At 41.4% G+C, this 24,064-nt stretch overlaps 1 protein-coding gene across 1 annotated transcript in view; it reads left to right on the top strand.

Moving 5' to 3' along the window:
• The first annotated feature begins 2,324 nt into the window (after positions 1–2,324).
• Positions 2,325–24,064, top strand: part of LOC148117685 (uncharacterized) — a 39,929-nt gene continuing 18,189 nt past the window's right edge. The window contains exon 1 of the mRNA XM_087902210.1: positions 2,325–4,519. The gene's annotated coding sequence lies outside the window, so the exon portion shown is untranslated. The remainder of the gene's footprint in view (positions 4,520–24,064) is intronic.

Here is a 24,064-nt window from a genome sequence, read left to right as displayed (position 1 = left end):
AAATGTGGGTTATAAAAAATTATATAAAAAGTCACAAATGATATAGAAAAAATTATAAAAGGTCAAAAGATGTTTGCTGTAATTTCTTGTACCTAAATGTTTAATGATTAATTCAGTTTTTTTAAAAACTCATTTGTTTTGTTAAAAAGTCATGTTTATCTCTTAAGAAAATTTGTATGATTGTTTTGTTAAAGAATTAGCCTTTGCATGTTCTGGCTTTTTGGGACCCTAGTCTATATGGATACATGGCTCCCTAGGCCTGGATGTAGAAGAGAGGGCTTCGGACTTCCTAAAGTGCAGGGTTCTCTACCCTCTCAAAGCAGGGTGGGAGAGGGAGGAGGGAGTGGGGGGGAGTGGGAGGGAATTGGGAAGAGGAAAGGAAATGAAAATAATTGAATGAAAAAATAAAAATTAAAAAAGAATTAGCGTTTGATAATTATAAGTTTAGTACTTGTAATTTTACTCTGAGCTCTGGTCATTAGATTCGAGTTTGCAAAAATTTAAATGTCTTTTTGATATAGATAATGTTAAAGACTGTTTTATGCTGTTCTTTATTGATATACAAGAATGTCAGTTACCCCTGGGAATAGCTGGGAATAGGAAAAAAAGTTACCAGAAAAAAACACCAATGCCAAGTGATAGTCACCAAAAGCATCAGCTACAATAAATTAGGTTATAAAACATGTAAAATGTTTCATATTGTTAATATTTAGATTTTAGTCTCATTTTCTCTGCTAACATCATTAATTTAAAGGTTCAACCTGACAAAAATATTGTATATATTTCTGGTCTGTTAAAAATACAAGTTAATAATCAGTCATCTTCAAAGTACTAATATAAATGAAGGGATAAGCCTTATTTAGTGCCCTATATATATTTTAAAGCTTAAAACGAGTAATTTAAAATAAAGTCTGTCTAATCAGAGATACCTAAACAGCCCTAAACACTTCAGAGATCTATAAAAAATGGCATTTGAAATAAAATTTAAAAAGCTTGTATCGTACAGAGACTCTGAGATCCTAACAGTGAGCCAAGGTCTCCAAAGAAGACTATGGGACACCACAATGTCTTCACCTGGATAACAATGATGCTGACCACTGGGAAAGATGACCCCCAGTGCAACACCAGCTGCCAGGACCCAGCCCAGACTATGGACAAACAGTCGGACCTAGGATAATTGATTGCACCACTTTTGCCTAGACAAAATAAGGTCAGTCTTGTCCATATCCCTCTTCCACAGAAACCAATCACCATATGGGTCTGGTAAAGCCTGCTGTTCTGATACTGCTGCTTCCAATGCTATGGAGACCTGGGTATGACTGTCTATGGGCTGGTCTCTGTCATTTTTCTATTTTGTCTGTATTTAAGTATAATTTATTTATCCTTCTAAGATCTCTGATTGTATTAATGGCTAGGCCAGCTATAATATCAATTTAAGAGCAAAAAGGATATCCAGATCCTTACACAAAGCTACAGTCAGCTTGTTAGCTCATTATATATAAAGGTCTGAGGATATAAAAGTTCATAAACAATAAAACAATGACTATATACTATTTGGGTTACAATGTCAACATCTAGTGCTTTGGGGGTCCCTGGGTAAGGGTGTAGAACAAACCAGAACACAGGGGATACTGGGTCGAAAACAGCATTTGCAACTGCATGCTGTGTGTTTATTAAGTAATCCTTTTATACGCTTTGGAAACAATTGCTTCATTCAACAGTTTTATCTAAAAGAGGAACTATAGATCATGTCAACCAAGGACTTATTTAGATTATGCACACAAAGCAGCTTAATGTAACAAGGGTGGTCTGGGGTCTTGCAAGACATCCTAGCCTATTTTAAACAGGGGTCTCCAAAGACATTATCTCACAGTCCCAATCTATTCTAAGACTTCCCTCAGTGAGCAGAACAGCTGCTTCAAACTGAGACTGCGGCCTCAGGGCAGCCACTTCCCCAAACCAGAGGGTATGTGACACTTGCTCTTAGAAGTAAAGGCCAGAGGACTTGTCACTCTGAAATGTCCCCTAGCATTCCATGTAACTTCTCTTAGATTCCAAGGCAGTACTCAACATCTCCCCTGGCTCAAGTGTCACGATCCCTGCATTTTCTATCACAGTCTCCAAATCTCCACATTACAAGCTCAGGATTTTCTGTGTTTTTTGCTGAGACTCAAAGGTATAAGTCTATTTTGACTGTTTTATAGATATCTGTTATTTGCTATTTTTATAATATGAATTTTAATATGGGCCTAAAAGTTTCAAATGTATTAAGTCCTGTTCCTTGTTTAAATTTGTCTTAGCAGGTTTTGCTTTGGCTGGCAGACACAAACAAGCATCAATTGCTGACTAAAACCTGCTCCAAATGACTGTGGACCATGGAATTATTAAAAACTGATGTGGACCAGTCTAGTAGATATAAATGCTTCCTGGCTCTTCAACAAAGTTCACAAACCAAATGTTCCTAAAATTTTCTGTTTTTGACTGCATTTCACCTTTGTTAACCCTTGACAATGACACCCTAAAGTCAGCTAGAAGCAGTTAAAGGAATACAAGGTCCGATAATCCCTGTTAAAATGCTAAGTCAAAAAACCTATAAAAATGACTCTGTTATTGTAAAAGACAATTTGGCCAAAGGTAGCAAAGCCAGCTTATGATTAATCTTAGGACCAAGAGAAGTGGGGAATGTGGAACCCTCACCTCTTATTCTCAAAGGGGTAAGAAGAAATTTCCTAGCAGAATGTTTTCCCAAGAAGATAGTGGCCTTCCCCTCTCCCACCCAGGATATTCCAAGTACAAAGTCACTTAGCTCAGTTCAGCCAGCCACCTGGTACTGGCTGATGAAGATGGCATAACTCAAGAACAGTGACTTTACCCTAAGAACAAGGAGAAAGCTGACCTAACAGAATGGGAGAGAGCAAAAGTCCTTGTACCCATGCCAAAGCAGCTTCAAAGATTCTCTTTGTAGTTATGTCTTTAAAAGCTTACCCCACAGAGGATATACAACTCTTCTCTACCTTGCTGTAAGGGGGATGGAGATGAGTTCCAAACATGTTTGTATTATGCTGATTAAACCTTGCTTATTATAGTCTGTAACTCTCTGGTGGTCTCTCTCTAGGGGCCATAATCTGGGCCCAACAAGAGGCACTGAAATTTTCTGAGTTTGAGACCAGTCTGTTCTATAGAATGAGTTCCACAGCTACACAGAAAAATCCTGTCTTGAAATCGCCAAAACAAGAAAATCTAAATCAAACAAGACTATGATCTATCTTTAACCTTCTCACCTTCTGGTAGCGGCAATTACACATAAAGTATATTGAAGTAGAAAAGTCTCATTTTGTCACCTTGCTCTGGCTACCAAGCTCATTCCTTTACTAGTACTAGAGACTACTTCTTTGAAATTTTGGTGAATACTTAAAACCAGCTGAGACATCAAGCCTCATGGGCTGAACAACTACTGGATTCTTCACTTGATCTTTAGGAAAAGGCTGAGAAGCAATCTACTGGGTTCTTCAATTGTCATTTAAAAGAAGATGTTTTTAGACAACCTGAAACAGCTTGTGAGACATTCTAATAAGCCCACTTTTTATGTACCTGTTGAGCTTCATTCTACATGTCCTGTTCATGTATAGAATCTTGAATACTGCAGTTGTATGTTTTATTCACCTGACCATGGAGGAAGATGTGCTGGCTAACAATAGTGCTCATGAAGACATTCCTTCCGGCTCCATTATTCTCTATGTATTCACATTTCCATGAACACTGCTCTTTTTATTATTATTCATTTTCCTGAAGTTTGCCTCGAGTTTCAGTAATAAAACTCCTAAAGCAAAGGAGCCATCATCCAGCCTTGTGATGGGGGAAAGACCTATAATCTTGTTTGAGATTTGGCTCCTGCTTTTCTCTTTTCTGTTGTGTGAAATATCTGTGAAAACCTTGTAAAAAGCATCTTCAGGTCATCCGACCTCAGCAAGAAGCATGAACAATCATCTCCTTTTGTGACTTTAAAATTCTCTTTAGCTGTTAATATTCTGGGCATTCTTCCCCCTGTGGGACAGGGAATCCCTGCACCCACCTGGCACAGCACAGTGCACAGTACAAGCCAGCTAGCCACGTTGTGTCCTGGAGGAAAAAGGGAAAGTTCCTAAGGAGTGCAAGATTTTGCTGGCGTCTGCTTTTATAGCCAGGGAGAAGTGCTATTGAAATGCCTATCTTGGCCAATCAAGAAAAGATCTTTGACTCAGGTGGATGGAATGATCAGAAACCTCTGTGCTGTCTCTTGACCTACACTTCAGCCCTGTGGGAGGTGTTCTTGTCACTCAGGCCGCACTAGCCAATCAGGAACTCCAAGTGACCTGCCAGTCAGAAGTCGTGCCGGCCTCTTCCGGGCATCCGCATTCCGTCTTGATTTTGCTGATTTTGCCGAGGAACTGGCACCGCTAGTTTCCTGTGTTGCGGTGAAGTTGCCGCTGCTGGGAGATGATGAACTGAGAGTTTTGGCGAGCTGAGAAACGACAGCATGGTGAGCGGGGGAATGCTGTCTCCAGATGGGGAGGAGCGGAGGGTGAGGTGCAGCAGACAGGATTTTGTGTTCTTTCGGGATCCGTGAGGGAATCTGCCACCGGATTCCCCGCATTGTGAAGTCCCATGCGGTCCTGTGAATTCCTAGACCGAGGGACAGGCCTCTGAACAACTTTCCGCTTTGGGCTTAATCGGCTTAGAGAATTGGGAGCAGGGTGCTGTGTGTACAAACATCTTTCTTGTCAACTTCATAATACCAAAGTCCGAGAATCTTAGTTTCTCCAGTATCTTCTCGATATTGAGCACTTTGCATTTAACCTTATGTACAATCTCCATTTATATTTAACTATGTGGACGTTATTAAGGCATCTCACTTGTTGGGTAGCACTGCACTTCTAAGCTGCAATGTAGAAGAGTTGAATTGCTGATATGAAGGATTTGCCAAAACCTTGGAAATAGTTCAGTCTCACAAAGTAGAATTTAGCTGAGGGAAGACTGCCTCTAATTCACCCAAAAGATAAATGTGTTTTAATCAGGACTGTTAGAGTTTAGGATGCTAAGGCACACATTGTTCAACTGAATTGTCCAGATACTTGGCTCCAAACCGTTACGAAGAAGCCACCACTTATTTAAAACCAGACACCAGGCACATCCCCATATCAAAGAACAACCTCTATCAAGCCTTTCAAGGAGGCATTACAGGTTGGCACTCTATGTGTGTAAAATCATTTCTCAATGGAAAGGCACATCATTTCTAGAACAGCTGCATTTCCATTCTGTCAGAAAAATTGTTTCTGAGACAAGTTCTCTTATGTTGACTCAGGTGGCCTTGGTCTGCTGCTGTCCAGGGTAATGACCTTGCTGTCCTGTACATTAGACTTTCAAAATTCCTTTAAAAATGATTGTACCACCTCACAGTTTTAAAATTATGCATTTGAGTCATGTGGTTGACTATGCAATGCAGTTGCAGGGAAGGGATTTGCATATGGAACATTCCTTCTGTCTTCAGAACACAATAAGTGGAAGAGTTTATTGAAGCTGGTGGAGACACCGTGCAGAAAAGGAGAGGCTGGACTGAGGGTGAAAACTTTCCCCCTTCATAAGTAGTTGAGATTAGCTATGTGGAATCAGGTAGTTAGTTGTAGATGCTCTATCAGTGTCCTGATTGACCATTGTTTGCAGTCCACAGACCAGCGCAAAAAGGAATCTGGGAAAGGGCTTGACCTTATCTTTAAACCTAATTGTTGTATTTACAATAGTTCATCTAAAATTGAAGATCTGGGTAAAATGTTGTGGCCCTACTTAACAGAATTTTTCTGCATTAAGACATTGATCTTTCGAGAAAATACATGAGAAATTTTGAATGTGCTCTAATGCAAATCTCTAGTCTCTGGAGTACATGACCATAAAGTCTGTCTCAAGTTTTCAAAATAATTTTAGTGATGACAACTACATCATATTTGCATTCTCCTTGCTGCCTCCAAGCCCTGATATGCCTGGATTGTTTTATAATTCCTGGTCTGTCTTTCTTTAACAACAGTTACAAGTAACCATAGTTACACAGTAACAGTGGTTACTTTATGAATGTGACCTGTTTGTCTGAAGGATTTCCCATCTCTGAGCCAATGGATAGCTGCACTGGAAAGTGAGTGTGAAATGGAATGTGCACACAAAGGACCCTGTGCTTTGGATGAGGAACAGGATCTGCTCTAGGGGAGTGGAATCATGTGTACTAATTACAAAGTGAACTAGGGAACTGTCTGCTAGTCTGGGAGGGCAGAACTGAAAAGCCTGTGCTGTCTGAGTCTTTTAATCTCTAATCATCTTGTAGGGGAGCTGCTAATATCCTGAGGCCCAGCTAGGTGACCCTAGCCAATTAGGGATTCTGGGAAGGGTTAGCAATCAGGAGTACTAGTGGCAGGTTAGTGGTTTCTTTCCATGTTTCTCTTTTGCCTCTGTTGTAGGAAGACACAAAGCTATACCATGTTGCGTGGAAGGTGTTCAGAGCAGGCCTGTTGAACTGTCATTTCTGCTGTGACTTGGATGAACCAGACTGTAGTCATGTTGGTCCATGTGTTTCATGTTGGCAGGGGTCCTTCTTCTCTGAGCCTCCTTTTGTAGAGATTTACAGGGTAAAGGGAGACTCTGAAGCCCTGGAAATGGAGACTATGATGCAGGTTGTATCACTGTCCAGAGTATCCACATGGGCACTGCTTTTGTTGTTCATTGGGAAGTGAGATTAGAAAACTGAATTTCTAGATTCCAGAAGTTTTGTATATCTAATTCTAATTTCAGGTTTGTGTAATAAATGTTTTAAATATTTTGGTAACTGGTAGGAAAATGATGATATCAAATTTCTTATACCTATACATGTTTAGAAGGCTTTTATTGTGCTGTTGCTGCTAGCCACAATGATGTCATACAGTGAAGCTTAGTTCCAAAGGACAAAAGGAGTGTAGTGTAGATGTGTAGAGCCTTCTCAGGTGTTCATTGTGTTAGACAGGTAGATAGGGCCCAGTCCACATTTCCTGCTATATTCCATGTAGCAGGAAGCAAATTTTAAATAATTTCATGCTTGTTTTGGGATTGCTCATCATTGGGGCTGCATTTTCCAGAAACCGGAAGAATGCATGATGGGCAGTAGAGTCATTGAATGCAATCTCCTCCATTTGAAAGACAGCATCTGTATCATGAGGCTTCTTTTTTTTGGGAAGACATCAGTAAGTTGGGGAGTCACACATATCAGTTTAAGGATCACTTTGAAAAAACTTTGAGAAAGGTATGAGGTTTGTGATTATTTAATTTCTGTTCACTTATTATCAAAGGTAGCTGGGTAACATTAGTCCAGTTCACATTTTTCTTTTTTTTTTAAGTAAATTTTATTAAATTATAAAAGTTTCCATTTCCGCCCCTCCTCCCAACACCCTCCCACTCCCCCCCACTCCCTCTCCTCCTCCCTCTTCGTCCCTTAGGGTAGTCAGGGTTTCCTGCCCTGTGTGAAGTTCCAGTTCATTCCCCCTCCCTCCAGGTCCAGGAAGGTGAGTGTCCAAACAGACTGGATCCCCAAAATCCAGTATATGCAGAGGAAACAGGTCCCAGTATCATAGTCAATGGCTTTTCAGAAAGACTTCGGGCCAGCCACATTCAGAGAATCCGGCCAAATTCCGAGAATCTGGTTAGATCACGTGCTCGTTCAGTCCCAGTCCAACTGGCCTTGGTAAACTCTCATTAGATCCGTTCCCTTGTATCAGTGGGTGATAGCATCCCTCGCAATACTGATTTCTTTTTTCATGTTCTTCCTCCTTCTGCTCCTCATTTGGACCTCGGGGGGCTCAGTCCGGTGCTCCAATGTGGGTCTCTGACTGTATCGCCGTTCTTTGCCAGATGAAGGATCTATGGTGATAAGCAAAATATACATCAGTATGGTTATGGGCCACGGCCGATTCAGGCACCCTCTCCTCTGTCCAGAGAACAATCTGGGGGATCTCTCCTTGGACCTGGGATCCCATATATAATCAAGTCACCTGTAAACCCTAAAATGACTCCCTTAGTTGAAATATATTCTTCCCTGATCCCATATTCATCCTTCCTCCCTCCCCCCCGATCCCAGGCCACCGAGCTTTCCCCGATCCTCCCCTACTCCCTTCTCTCTAACACTCTCCCCTTCCATCAACCCTCCCACCCCCCCATGCACCCGAGGTTACCTGGGACTCTTGTCTATTTCCTACCTCCTGGGGGATAGCTAAATAATCTTCATCAGGTTCATCTTCTTATTTAGCTTCTCTAGGATCACGAATAATAGGCTCAAAGACCTTTAATTATGGTTAGAATCCACTTATGAATGAATACATACCTTGTTCCTCTTTTTGGGTCTGGCTTACCTCACTCAGTAAAGCGTTTTCTATGTCCATCCATTTGCATGCAAAATTCAAGATGTCATTGTTTTTTACCGCTGAGTAAAACTCTAATGTGTATATGTTCCACACCTTTTTTAACCATTCTTCTATTGAGGGGCACCTAGGCTGTTTCCAGGTTCTGGCTATTACAAATAGTGCTGCTATGAACATAGTAGAACAAATGCTTTTGTAGTATGTTAGGGAATCTTTAGGGTATATTCCCAAGAGTGGAATTGCTGGGTCCTGAGGGAGGTTGACTCCCAGTTTCCTGAGAAACCGCCACACTGATTTCCACAGTGGCTGCACGAGTTTGCATTCCCACCAACAATGGATGAGTGTTCCCCTCACCCCACATCCTCTCCAGCATAGGCTATCGTTGGTGTTTTTGACTTTAGCTATTCTAACAGGTGTAAGATGGTATCTCAAAGTGGTTTTGATTTGCATTTCCCTGATCGCTAAGGAGGTTGAGCATGACCTTAAGTGTCTTCTGGCCATTCGAAGTTCATCTGTTGTGAATTCTCTGTTCAGTTCAGTACCCCATTTTTTAATTGGGTTAATTAGAGTTTTAGTGCCTAGTTTCTTGAGTTGTTTGTATATTTTGGAGATCAGACCTTTGTCTGATGAGGGGTTGGTGAAGATCTTCTCCCAGTCAGAAGGCAGCCTTTTTGTCCTACTGACAGTGTCCTTTGCTTTACAGAAAGCTTCTCAGTCTCAGTAGATCCCATTTATTCATTGTTTCTCTTATTGTTTGTGCTGCTGGGGTCCTACTTAGGAAGAGGCCTCCTGTGCCTATATCTTGTAGACTACTTCCGACTTTCTCTTCTATCAGGTTCAAAGTGGACGGATTAATGTTGATGTCTTTAATCCATTTGGACTTGATTTTTGTGCATGGTGATAGATATGGATCCACTTTCATTTTTTTACAGGTTGACATCCAGTTATGCCAGCACCATTTGTTAAAGATGCTTTCCTTCTTCCATTGTATATCTTTAGCTCCCTTGTCGAAAATTAGGTGTTCATAAGTTTGTGGGTTAATATCTGGGTCTTCTATTCGATTCCATAGGTCGACTTCTCTGTTCTTATGCCAATACCAAGCTGTTTTCAATACTGTAGCTCTATAATAGAGTTTGAAGTCAGGGATGGTAATGCCTCCAGAAGTTCTTTTATTGTATAAGATTGTTTTGGCTATCCTGGGTTTTTTGTTTTGCCATATAAACTTGATTATTGTTCTCTCAAGGTCTGTGAAGAAGTTTGATGGGATTTTGATGGGGATTGCATTGAATCTATAGATTGCTTTTGGTAGAATTGCCATTTTTACTATGTTGATTCTCCCAATCCAAGAGCAGGGGAGGTCTATCCATTTTCTGGTATCCTCCTCAATTTCTTTCTTCAAAGACTTAAAGTTTTTGTCAAATAGGTCTTTCACTTCCTTGGTTAGAGTAACCCCAAGATATTTTATGCTATTTGTGGCTATCATGAAAGGTGATGCTTCTCTGATTTCCCTCTCTGCTTCTTTATCCTTTGTGTATAGGAGGGCCACTGATTTTTTGGAGTTGATCTTGTATCCTGCCACGTTACTAAAGGTGTTTATCAGCTGTAGGAGTTCTTTGGTAGAGTTTTTGGGGTCACTTATGTAAACTATCATATCGTCAGCAAATAACGAAAGTTTAACTTCATCCTTTCCAATACGAATCCCCTTGATCTCCTTATGTTGTCTTATTGCTATTGCTAGAACTTCAAGCACTATATTGAAGAGGTATGGAGAGAGTGGACAGCCTTGTCGCGTTCCTGATTTTAGTGGAAAGGCTTTGAGTTTCTCTCCATTCAGTTTGATGTTAGCTGTCGGCTTGCTGTATATTGCTTTTATTATATTTAGGTATGATCCTTGTATCCCCAGTCTCTCCAACACCTTTATCATAAATGGGTGTTGAATTTTGTCAAATGCTTTTTCAGCATCTAGTGAGATGATCATATGGTTTTTTTCTTTCAGTTTAGTTATATGATGGATTACATTGATAGATTTGCGTATGTTGAACCAGCCCTGCATCTCTGGAATGAAGGCGACTTGATCATAATGGATAATTTTTCTAATGTGCTCTTGGATTCGGTTTGCCAGTATTTTATTGAGAATTTTCGCATCGATGTTCATGAGTGAGATTGGCCTGTAATTCTCTTTCTTGGTTGTATCTTTGTGTGGCTTTGGTATTAGGGTAACTGTAGCTTCATAAAAGGAGTTAGGCAATGACTCTTCTGTTTCTATATTGTGGAATACATTAAGGAGTATAGGTATTAGCTCTTCCTGGAAGTTCTTGTAGAATTCTGCATTGAAACCATTTGGTCCTGGGCTTTTTTTGGTAGGGAGATTTTTGATAACAGCTTCTAATTCTTCGCGACTAACAGGTCTATTTAGATTGTTCACCTGTTCTTGGTTCAACTTTGGTATATGGTACTTATCTAAAAAAATGTCCATTTCCTTTACATTTTCCAACTTTGTGGCATATAAACTTTCATAGTAAGATCTAATGATTCTCTGAATTTCCTCTGTGCCTGTGGTTATGTCCCCCTTTTCATTTCTGATCTTATTAATTTGCATGTTCTCTCTCTGCCGTTTGATTAATTTGGATAGGGGTTTGTCAATCTTGTTGATTTTCTCCAAGAACCAGCTTTTTGATTCATTGATTCTTTGGATTGTTTTCTGTGTTTCTATTTTGTTGATTTCAGCCCTCAGTTTGATTATTTCCAGTCTTCTAGACCTCCTGGGTGAATCAGCTTCTTTTTTTCTAGATCTTTCAAGTGTGCTGTTAAGTCTCCAATGTGTGCTGTCTCCGCTTTCTTTAATTGGGCATTTAGTGCTATGAACTTTCCTCTTAGCACTGCTTTCATAGTGTCCCATAGGTTTGAGTATGTTGTGTCTTTGTTTTCATTAAATTCAAGGAAGAGTTTAATTTCTTTCTTTATTTCTTCCTTGACCCAGGGGTGATTTAGTAGTTGACTGTTCAGTTTCCAAGAGTTTGTTGGCTTCCTGGGGGGAGCATTGTTGTTGAATTCTAATTTTAGTCCATGGTGATCTGACAAGACACAGGTAGTTACTAATATTTTTTTGTATCTGTGGAAGTTTGCTTTGTTGCCGAGTATGTGGTCAATTTTCGAGAAGGTTCCATGAGCTGCAGAGAAAAAGGTATATTCTTTCCTATTTGGGTGGAGTGTTCTATAGATGTCTGTTAAGTCCATTTGATTCAATACCTCCAATAGATCTCTCAATTCTCTGTTTGGTTTCTGTCTGATTGACCTGTCCATTGGTGAGAGAGGAGTGTTGAAGTCTCCTACTATTAGTGTGTGTGGTTTGATGACCGCCTTGAGTTCTAGAAGAGTTTCTTTTACATATGTGGGTGCCTTTATATTAGGAGCATAGATATTCAGGATTGAGACTTCCTCCTGATGAATTGTTCCAGTTATGAGTATGAAATGTCCATCTCCATTTCTTCTGATTGATTTTAGTTTGAAGTCGATTTTGTTAGATATTAGAATGGCCACGCCCGCTTGTTTCTTAGGTCCATTTGCTTGGAAAACCTTTTCCCAACCCTTTACTCTGAGTAGGTGTCTGTCTTTGTGGTTGAGGTGTGTTTCTTGTAAACAGCAGAATGTTGGATCCTGTTTTCGTATCCAATCTCTAAGTCTGTGCCTCTTTATAGGTGAATTGAGTCCATTGATATTAAGTGATATTAATGACCAGTGGTTGTTGACTCTGGTCATTTTTTTTTTTTTTAGGTAGTAGAGTGTATGTGTTTTTCTTCTTTGATTTGTGCTTGTGAATGGTCGCTAGATGTTCGAGTTATTGTAGGCCGTGTTGGGAATGTTTTATTCCTTCGGTAGTGATTTTCCTTCTAATATTCTCTGTAAGGCTGGATTAGTAGCTACGTATTGTTTAAATTTGTTTTTATCCTGGAATATTTTGTTTTCTCCGTTGATAGTGAACAATAGCTTGGCTGGGTATAGTAGTCTGGGTTTGCATCCATGGTCTCTTAGTTTCTGCAGTACCTCTATCCAGGATCTTCTGGCTTTCATGGTTTCCATAGAGAAATCCGGTGTAAGCCTGATAGGTTTACCTTTATAAGTTACTTGACCTTTTTCCTTTGCAGCTCTTAAAATTTTTTCTTTAATATTTATGTTTTGTGTTTTGATTATTATATGGCGAGGAGATGTTTTTTTCTGATCCAGTCTATTCAGTGTTCTGTATGCTTCTTGAACCTTCATAGGAATATCGTTCTTTAGGTTGGGAAAGTTTTCTTCTATAATTTTGTTGAATATATTTTCTGGGCCTTTGATCTGCAGTTCTTCTCCTTCTTCAATCCCTATTATTCTTAGATTTGGTGTTTTTTTTTTTTGGAGGTGAATATAATGAGTGTTTTATTTTTTTTTTGTAATTTTATTAAATTATAAAAAGTTTCCATTTACGCCCCTCCTCCCAACGCCCTCCCACTCCCCCCTCCCTCTCCTCCTCCCTCTTTGTCCCCTAGGGAAGTCAGGGTCTCCTGCCCTGTGGGAAGTCCAAGTTCCTCCCCCCTCACTCCAGGTCCAGGAAGGTGAGCATCCAAACAGACTGGATCCCAAAAATCCAGTATATGCAGAGGAAACCAGTCCCAGTGTCATTGTCAATGGCTTCTCGGAAAGACTGCAGGCCAGCCACATTCAGAAAATCCGGCCACATTCAGAGACTCTGGTTGGATCACATGGTCGTTCAGTCACGGTCCATCTGGCCTTGGTAAACTCTCATTAGATCCGACCCCTTGTATCAGTGGGTGATAGTATCCCTCGCAGTCCTTCGTCATTTTCTTCCTCCTTTTGCTCCTCGTTTGGATCTTGGGGGGCTCAGTTCGGTGCTCCAACGCGGGCCTCCATCTGTATCGTCATCCAACGCCAGATGAGGGATCTATGGTGATAAGCAAAATATTCATCAGTATGGTCACGGGCCAAGGCCGGTTCAGGCACCCCCTCCTCTGTCCAGAGAACAATCTGGGGATCTCTCCTTGGACCTGGGATCCCATATATAATCAAGTTTCCTGTAAACTCTAATATGACTCCCTTAGTTGAAATATATTCTTCCCTGATCCCACATTCATCCTTCCTCCCTTCCCCCATCCCGGTCAACCGAGCTTTCTCCATTCCTCCCCTACTCCCTTCTCTCTAACCCTCTCCCCTTCCATCAACCCTCCCACCCCCCCCCCCATGCACCCAAGGTTACCTGGGACTCTTGACTATTTCCTACCTCCTGGCGGATAGGTAAATAATCTTCATCAGGTTCGTCTTCTTATTTAGCTTCTCTAGGATCACGAATAATAGGCTCAAAGACCTTTAGTTATGGTTAGAATCCACTTATGAGTGAATACATACCGTGTTCCTCTTTTTGGGTCTGGCTTACCTCACTCAGTAAAGCGTTTTCTATGTCCATCCATTTGCATGCAAAATTCAAGATGTCATTATTTTTTACCGCTGAGTAAAACTCTAATGTGTATATGTTCTACACCTTTTTTAACCATTCTTCTATTGAGGGGCACCTAGGCTGTTTCCAGGTTCTGGCTATTACAAATAGTGCTGCTATGAACATAGTTGAACAAACGCTTTTGTAGTATGTTTGGGCATCTCTAGGGTATATTCCCAAGAGAGGAATTGCTGGGTCCTGAGGGAGGTTGACTCCCAGTTTCCTGAGAAACCGCCACACTGATTTCCACAGTGGCTGCACAAGTTTGCATTCCCACCAACAATGGATGAGTGTTCCCCTTATTCCACATCCCCTCCAGCATAGGTTATCATTGGTGTTTTTAACTTTAGCTATTCTGACAGGTGTAAGATGGTATCTCAAAGTGGTTTTGATTTGCATTTCCCTGATCGCTAAGGAGGTTGAGCATGACCTTAAGTGTCTTCTGGCCATTCGAAGTTCATCTGTTGTGAATTCTCTGTTCAGATCAGTACCCCATTTTTTAATTGGGTTAATTAGAGTTTTAGTGTCTAGTTTCTTGAGTTCTTTGTATATTCTGGAGATCAGACCTTTGTCTGATGAGGGGTTGGTGAAGATCTTCTCCCAGTCAGAAGGCAGCCTTTTTGTCTTACTGATAGTGTCCTTTGCTTTACAGAAGCTTTTCAGTTTCAGCAGGTCCCATTTATTCATTGTTTCTCTTATTGTCTGTGCTGCTGGGGTCCTACTTAGGAAGTGGCCTCCTGTGCCTATATCTTGTAGACTACTTCCCACTTTCTCTTCTATCAGGTTCAAAGTGGACAGATTGATGTTGATGTCTTTAATCCATTTGGACTTGAGTTTTGTGCATGGTGATAGATATGGATCTATTTTCATTCTTCTACAGGTTGACATCCAGTTATGCCAGCACCATTTGTTCACGACTAACAGGTCTATTTAGATTGTTCACCTGGTCTTGGTTCAACTTTGGTATATGGTACTTATCTAAAAAAATGTCCATTTCTTTTACATTTTCCAACTTTGTGGCATATAAACTTTCGTAGTAAGATCTAATGATTCTCTGTATTTCCTCTGTGTCTGTGGTTATGTCCCCCTTTTCATTTCTGATCTTATTAATTTGCAAGTTCTCTCTCTGCCGTTTGATTAGTTTGGATAGGGGTTTGTCAATCTTGTTAATTTTCTCCAAGAACCAGCTTTTTGCTTCATTGATTCTTTGAATTGTTTTCTGTGTTTCTATTTTGTTGATTTCAGCCCTCAGTTTGATTATTTCCAGTCTTCTACTCCTCCTGGGTAAATCAGCTTCTTTTTTTTCTAGAGCTTTCAAGTGTGTTGTTAAGTCTCCAATGTGTGCTTTCTCTGTTTTCTTTAGGTGGGCACTTAGTGCTATGAACTTTCCTCTTAGCACTGCTTTCATTGTGTCCCATAGGTTTGAATACGTTGTGTCTTTGTTTTCATTATATTCAAGGAAGACTTTAATTTCTTTCTTTATTTCTTCCTTGACCCAGGGGTGATTTAGTAGTTGACTGTTCAACTTCCATGAGTTTGTTGGCTTCATGGGGGTACCATTGTTGTTGAATTCTAATTTTAATCCATGGTGATCTGACAAGACACAGGTGGTCACTAATATTTTTTTGTATCTGTGGAAGTTTGCTTTGTTACCAAGTATGTGGTCAATTTTCGAGAAGGTTCCATGAGCTGCAGAGAAGAAAGTATACTCTTTCCTATTTGGGTGGAGTGTTCTATAGATGTCTGTTAAGTCCATTTGATTCAGTACCTCCAGTAAATCTCTTATTTCTCTGTTAGGTTTCTGTCTGATTGACCTGTCCATTGGTGAGAGAGGAGTGTTGAAGTCTCCTACTATTAGTGTGTGTGGTTTGATGACTGCCTTGAGTTCTAGAAGAGTTTCTTTTACATATGTGGGTGCCTTTATATTAGGGGCATAGATATTCAAGATTGAGACTTCTTCCTGATGAATTGTTCCTGTTATGAGTATGAAATGTCCATCTCCATCTCTTCTGATTGATTTTAGTTTGAAGTCGATTTTGTTAGATATTAGAATGGCCACACCCGCTTGTTTCTTAGGTCCATTTGCTTGGAAAACCTTTTCCCAACCCTTTACTCTGAGTAGGTGTCTGTCTTTGTGGTTGAGGTGTGTTTCTTGTAAACAGCAGAATGTTGGATCCTGTTTTCGTATCCAATCTCTAAGTCTGTGCCTCTTTATAGGTGAGTTGAGACCATTGATATTAAGTGATATTAATGACCAGTGATCGATGACTCCGGTCATTTTTTTAGGTAGTAGCGTGTATGTGTTTTCCTTCTTTGAGTTGTGCTTGTGGAGGGTCGCTAAATGTCTGAGTTAATGTAGGCAGTGTTGGGAATGTTGGATTCCTTGGGTTGTGATTTTCCTTCTAGTATTCTCTGTAAGGCTGGATTAGTAGCTACGTATTGTTTAAATTTGTTTTTATCCTGGAATATTTTGTTTTCTCCGTTGATAGTGAACAATAGCTTGGCTGGGTAAAGTAGTCTGGGTTTGCATCCATTGTCTCTTAGTTTCTGCAGTACCTCTATCCAGGACCTTCTGGCTTTCATGGTTTCCATCGAGAAGTCTGGTGTAAGTCTGATAGGTTTACCTTTATAAGTTACTTGACCTTTTTCCTTTGCAGCTTTCAATATCCTTTCTTTAGTCTGAATGCTTTGTGTTTTGATTACTATATGACGAGGGGATGTTTTTTTCTGATCCAGTCTATTCGGTGTTCTGTATGCTTCTTGAACCTTCATAGGAATATCGTTCTTTAGGATGGGAAAGTTTTCTTCTATAATTTTGTTGAGTATATTTTCTGGACCTTTGAAATGCAATTCTTCTCCTTCTTCTACTCCTATTATTCTTAGATTTGGTTTTTTTATTGTGTCCCACAGTTCCTGAATGTTTTGTGATGAGAATTTGTTGGATTTGCTGTTTTCTTTGGACAGAGTGTTTAATTTCTCTATGGTGTCCTCAGAGTCTGAGATTCTTTCTTCTATCTCTTGTATTCTATTGGTTAAGCTTGTTTCTGAAGTCTCTGTTCGTTTACCCAGATTTTCCATAGCCAGCCGGCCCTCGGTTTGTGATTTCTTCATTGACTCCATTTCAGTTTTCAAATCTTGAACTGTTTCTATTACCTGTTTGATTGTTTTTTCTTGGTTTCCCAGAATTTCATTTACGGATTTACTCATTTCTTCAAACTTTTTGGTATATTTCTCTTCCATTTCTTTACTCATTTCCTCAATTTTTTTGTTATACTTATCTTCCATTTCTTTACGGCAGATTTTCACCTCCTGTTTAAGTTCCTCTATTATTTTCATAAAGAAGCGCTTAGAGTCAATTTCTTCTATTTCTTCTGGCGTAGGGTGTTCAATTCTTCTAGTTTCGAGCTCCCTGGATTCTGGCGGTGTCATGTTGCCTTTCAGGTTGTTGGAGGAATTCTTGCATTGGCGCCTGCCCATCTCTTCCACTCTGGATGAAACTCCTCAGCACTTTCTGGATAGAACTCCTCAGCACTCTCTGGGTAGGACTTCACAGCACTCTCTGGATAGAGCTCCTCAGCCCTCTCTGGGAAGAACTGCTCAGCAGGGCAACAGGGCTAGCTGGTCTTCCCAGGACTCAGGAGACAAAGGGCCCGCAGCAGTGAGGGGAGGGGAGGGGTCCCTTGGAACACCAAAGACCCTGCTGCAGATGCTGGGGGGGGGCTGTGCTCTCTTCCTGGGCAGTGGTGAGCACCCACTCACCTCTCTGGGAAGAACTGCTCAGCAGGGCAACAGGGCTAGCTGGTCTTCCCAGGACTCAGGAGACAAAGGGCCCGCAGCAGTGGGGGGAGGGGAGGGGTCCCTTGGAACACCGAAGACCCTGCCGCAGAAGCTGAGGGGGGGAGGGCTGTGCTCCCTTCCCAGACAGGCAGGCAGGCTGCCCAGGCTAGCACCCACTCACCTCTCTGGGAAGAACTGCTCAGCAGGGCAACAGGGCTAGCTGGTCTTCCCAGGACTCAGGAGACAAAGGGCCCGCAGCAGTGGGGGAGGGGAGGGGTCCCTTGGAACACCGAAGACCCTGCCGCAGAAGCTGAGGGGGGGAGGGCTGTGCTCCCTTCCCAGACAGGCAGGCAGGCTGCCCAGGCTAGCACCCACTCACCTCTCTGGGAAGAACTGCTCAGCAGGGCATCAGGGCTAGCTGGTCTTCCCAGGACTCAGGAGACAAAGGGCCCGCAGCAGTGGGGGGAGGGGAGGGGTCCCTTGGAACACCGAAGACCCTGCCGCAGAAGCTGAGGCGGGGAGGGCTGTGCTCCCTTCCCAGACAGGCAGGCAGGCTGCCCAGGCTAGCACCCACTCACCTCTCTGGGAAGAACTGCTCAGCAGGGCAACAGGGCTCTAGATTTGGTTTTTTTATTGTGTCCCAGATTTCCTGAATGTTTTGTGAAGAGAATTTGTTGGATTTGCCGTTTTCTTTGACCAGAGCATTTATTTTCTCTATGGTATCTTCTGATTCCGAGATTCGTTCTTCTATCTCTTGTATTCTATTGGTTATGCTTGATTCTGTAGTCTCTGTTCGTTTACCTAGGTTTTCCATATCCAGCCGGTTCTCCGTTTGTGTTTTCTTCATGCCTCCATTTCAGTTTTCCATTCTTGCACTGTTTCCTTTACTTGTTTGATTGTTTCTTCTTGGTTTCTCAGGGTCTCATTCACAGATTTACTTATTTCTTCAAACTTTTTGTTATATTTCTCATCCATTTCTATACTCATTTCTTCAAACTTTTTGTTATATTTCTCATCCAATTCTTTAAGGGAGTTATTCATATCCTGTTTAAGGGACTCTATTGCTTTCATAATGGCACTTTTTTCCACTTCTTCTGGGTTAAGGTGTTCAAGCCCTTCTGTTGTAGGGTCCTTGGGATCTGGTGTTTTCATGTTGTTTTTCAGATTGTTGGATGAGGTCTTGCCTTGGCGTCTGCCCATCTCTTACTTCAAATGTTCTCTATTGGAACTTCTGTTACCGGGTCAGGTTCCCTTCTTGGGCAGGGACTTCACTGACAGAATGCCCACCTTTCCTCAGGCAGGCTATTGAAGCAAAGGCACTCACTCTTTCCTGGATGCGCTTACAATGCAGGCTCAGCTTGCAAGGCAGCTGAGCTGGGGAAAATTTTATGGCCCCAGGGGGAAGGGAGAAATATAGGAATTCGTACCTGGATGGGAGCTGGGATGGCAGGTGGGAGGGGGTAGCCAGCACTGCAGGGCGACCTGGGCGACTGTGGGGTCGGGGAACGCCAAAGCTCTTCCTCACCAGGACCCTGTCAAGGCCCGAAGCAAACTTACCTCTCCGATATCCCTCTGCTAGAAGTCAGGGCCCCTGCTGGTCAGGAATGTGGCTGAGCTGGCACCTGGTCCACCTGTCCTCAGGGAGGCCTTTAAGACCCAGGAACTGCCTCGAGCCGGGCTGCGCCTACAGCCCAGGCCCAGCTTGCAAGGCAGCTGAGCTGGGGAAATTTTATGGCCCCAGGGGGAAGGGAGAAATATAGGAATTCGTACCTGGATGGGAGCTGGCATGGCAGGCGGGAGGGGGTAGCCAGCACTGCAGGGCGACCTGGGCGTCTATGGGGTCGGGGAACACCCAAGCTCCTCCTCACCAGGACCCTGCCACGGCCCGAAGCAAACTCACCCCACCGATGGTCCTCTGCTAGAAGTCAGGGCCCCTGCTGGATGGGAGCCAGGATGGCAGGCAGGAGGGGGTAGCCAGCACTGCAGGGCGACCTGGGCGTCTATGGGGTCGGGGAACGCCCAAGCTCCTCCTCGCCGGGACCCCCACCGATGGTCCTCTGCTAGAAGTCAGGGCCCCTCCTGGATGGGAGCCAGGATGGCAGGCAGGAGGGGGTAGCCCCACATTTTTCCTTACCTAAGTTTTCTTTGGCCTTTTGATTTAAACTTGACAATATTTCATTGCTTTTGTTCTTTGTTTCTCCAACCCCTTTATTCTTTCACAAATTTTGTACACATTCTTGATTGGTGTACATTTGTGGAAAGTAAAGTCACATTATATGAATTTGTTTTTTCTGAAATGTATGACTGCAATTAAACTATAGTATTCATTTTCTTTAAAATGGTAGACCTTCACAAATTTTATTCAGAATGTCTCTTATATGATCAGTTTCTTTTTCTTTCTTTCTTTTTGGTTCCATTTCGTTCTGGTGAACATTTTTTTGTGTATGTGATCAGTTTCTTAAGTTTTGTTTTTGGTACAGTTTCTATGGAGAGACTCTTTTTTTTAATCTTAGATGCCTGCCTCTGTCCATTTATTGGCATATATGTGTGTTCCAGTTGTTGCTATCTTCATATTTGAATCTTTCCTACTAAAATCTTAATTTTGATGTGTCTTTTGCCTAGAGATCATTTCTTTACTTCTTTATTTTTTTATGATTTGTTTTTGTTTTTATTAATCTTAGATAGACTTAACTTATTGGATAGAAAGAAGGTTTCATGTATCTTGGCAGGTGGTTCAGCACATATTTATTTTGTGGGTGACCTGAGATCAGATAGTAACACTCAAGTTGGGAGGTTAATAAATCTCTACTATTCCCAATCCAGCAGGTCTGACAACCTCCTTTTCTGTATGTCACCTGTATACATATGCAAGACATTCTCTCTCATACACAAACATACACAAGAAATAGCAGTAATTTGTTTTCAAAGGTGTCTGTGACTTATAAAGTTGGATCAAAGCAAGTTGCTTTACACGTACCCTGACTCTTCAAAAATCCGTTCTTTTGAAATTTCTTTTAAAAAGTTTTCATTTCCTCACTGTGATGCAGACTTAGATTCAATCACCACTGGTAGGTAACAAAATGTTATCTAAGTTATCCTAAAACACATTATTTTTTTTATCATAGGAGAATGAGATGTTTTGGTAATCAAAATTATTTTCTACAAAGTAAAAACATGAGAAGACTTCAAGTGAAACTTCTGAATTTTTTAGAACAGCCCTTCTCACCCAACCCATTTTCTATCATTGGTTAAGGAGAGAACTGGAGTGTATAGGATGCCAGTGATTTCTTGGAGTTTGATTTTGATGAGTATCTGTAGTTCTTGTTTAATGGGCCAGAATATATATTTGTAGATCTGTGTTTGTGTCTAGTTCTTTTTTTTCAAAGTTTATTAAATTATGAAAGTTTCCATTTCTACCCCTCCTCCCAACACCCTCCCACTCCCCACTCCCCCTCCTCCTCCCTCTTCGTCCCTTAGGGCAGTCAGGGTTTCCTGCCCTGTGGGAAGTTCAAGTTCCTCCCCCCTCCCTCCAGGTCCAGGAAGGTGAGTATCCAAACAGACTGGATCCCCAAAATCGAGTATATGCAGAGGAAACAAGTCCCAGTGTCATTGTCAATGGCTTTTCAGAAAGGCTCCGGGCCAGCCACATTCAGAGAATCTGGCCACATTCAGAAAATCTGGTTGGATCTCGTGCTCGTTCAGTCCCAGTCCAACTGGCCTTGGTGAACTCTCATTAGATCAGTCCCCTTGTATCAGTGGGTGATTGCACCCCTCGCGGTCCTGAGTTTTTTTTTCATTTTCTTCCTCCTTCTGCTCCTCATTTGGACCATGGGGGGGCTCAGTCCGGTGCTCCAATGTGGGTCTCTGTCTGTATCGCCATCCATTGTCGGATGAAGGATCTATGGTGATAAGCAAAATCTTCATCAGTATGGTTATAGGCCAAGGCTGGTTCAGGCACCCTCTCCTCTGTCCAGAGAACAATCTGGGGATCTCTCCTTGGACCTGGGATCCCATTTATAATCAAGTCTCTTGTAAACTCTAAAATGACTCCCTTAGTTGAGATATATTCTTCCCTGATCCCATATCCATCCTTCCTCCCTCCCCCCATCTCAGTCCCCCAAGTTTTCCCCATTCCTCCCCTACTCCCTTCTCTCTAACCCTCTCCCCTTCCAACATCCCTCCCACCCATCCCCCCATGCACCCTAGGTTACCTAGGACATCTCATTCTCCTATGATCAAAAAATAATGTGTTTTAGGATAACTTAGATAACATTTTGTTACCTACCAGAGGTATGGGGAGAGTGGACAGCCTTGTCTTGTTCTTGATTTCAATGGAATGACTTTGAGTTTCTCTCCATTCAGTTTGATGTTAGCTGTCAGCTTGCTGTAAATAGCTTTTATTATATTTAGGTATGATCCTTGTATCCCCAATCTCTCCAACACCTTTATCATAAAGGAATGTTCGATTTTGTCAAATGCTTTTTCAGCATCTAATGAGATGATCATATGGTTTTTTTCTTTCAGTTTATTTATATGATGGATTACATTGATGGATTTGCGTATGTTGAACCAGCCCTGCATCTCTGGAATGAAGCCTACTTTATCATAATGGATAATTTTTCTAATGTGTTCTTGGAATCGGCTTGCCAGGATTTTGTTGAGAATTTTTGCATCGATGTTCATGAGTGAGATTGGCCTGTAGTTCTCTTTCTTAGTTGTGTCTTTATGTGGTTTTGGTATCAGGGTAACTGTAGCTTCATAAAAAGAGTTTGGCAATAACTCTTCTGTTTCTATATTGTGAAATACCTTAAGGAGTATAGGTATCAACTCTTCTTGAAAGTTCTGGTAGAATCCTGCATTGAAACCATCTGGACCTGGGCTTTTTTTGGTTGGGAGGTTCTTGATAACCGCTTCTAATTCTTCGCGACTAATAGGTCTATTTAGATTGTTCACCTGGTCTTGATTTAACTTTGGTAAATGGTATTTATCTAAAAACCAATCCGTTTCTCATACATTTTCCAACTTTGTGGCATATAAACTTTCGTAGTAAGATCTAATGATTCTCTGAATTTCCTCTATGTCTGTTGTTATGTCCCCCTTTTCATTTCTGATCTTATTAATTTGAGTGTTCTCTCTCTGCCGTTTGATTAAATTGAATAGGGGTTTGACAATCTTGTTGATTTTCTCCAAGAACCAACTTTTTGTTTCGTTGATTTTTTGGATTGTTTTCTGTGTTTCTATTTTGTTGATTTCAGCCCTCAGTTTGATTATTTCCAATCTTCTACTCCTCCTAGGAGAGTCTGCTTCTTTTTTTTCCAGAGCTTTCAGGTCTACAAGAGCTAGTTCCAGGACAGGCACCAAAGCTACAGAGAATCCCTGTCTCAAAAACAAATAAAATAAAATAAAATAAAATAAAATAATGCATTTGAGCCAATGCAGTTTCAGGAAAAGGATTTGCATATGGAGCATTTCTTCTGTCCTCAGACCACAATAGGAAGAATAAATTATTGTGTACACTGCAAGGGGCACAGCATATGCAATCAGCTGTTGCCTGATTGAGACACCACTATGAAAATGGCCTGATTGTGGTAGCAGGAGTGGTTTGTAATTGCCCAGCATGTATAAATTAATGTCATGTGAATGAACACAGACCAGATTGTGTGGGTGTCCAGATTAGGAAGGTTATCTTGAGTCAAGGAACATTGAATTTGCAATTAGGCAACTATCCTCTGCATATATGATTGATCTTTTTTTTGGGATATTTACTGAGCTCTACAATTTTCTTTTCTTCACTCCCTGCCTCTCCACTCCCCTCTTCAACACTCTCCCAAGGTCCCCATGCACCCAATTTACTCAGAAGATCTTGTCTTTTTATACTTTCTACTTCTCATGTTGATTAGAACTCTAAGTCCCTCTTAGCATCCTCATTTTTGCCTAATGTCTGGAATTGTGGTTTGTAGGCTGGCTTTCTTTGCTTTATGCTTAAAAAAAACCTATGAGTGAGTACATGTGATAATTATCTTTCTGTGTCTGGGTTACCTCACTTAAAATAGTGTTTTTTTAATTCCATCCATTGTCCTGCAAAATTCAAGATGTCATTATTTTTTCTGCTGTGTAGCACTCCACTGTGTAAATGTACCACATTTTTCTTATCCATTCTTCAGTTGAGTGGCATTTAGGTTATTCCCAGGTTCTGGCTATGACAAACAAAGCTGCTATGAACATAGTTGAGCACATGTCCTTGTGGCACAATTGAGCATCCTTTGGTTATATACCCAAAAGTAGTATTACTGGGTCTTGAGAAAGGTTGTTTCCTAATTTTCTGAGAAATTGCCACACTGACATCCAAAGGGACTGTACCAGCTTGCATTCCCACCAGCAATGAGGAGTGTTC

Source organism: Myodes glareolus, chromosome 27 (genome assembly GCF_982192425.1).
Source record: "Myodes glareolus chromosome 27, mMyoGla1.1, whole genome shotgun sequence".
NCBI lineage: Eukaryota > Metazoa > Chordata > Mammalia > Rodentia > Cricetidae > Myodes > Myodes glareolus.
Note: the sequence above shows the minus strand (reverse complement) of the source record. Positions and strands in the feature narration are given on the sequence as shown.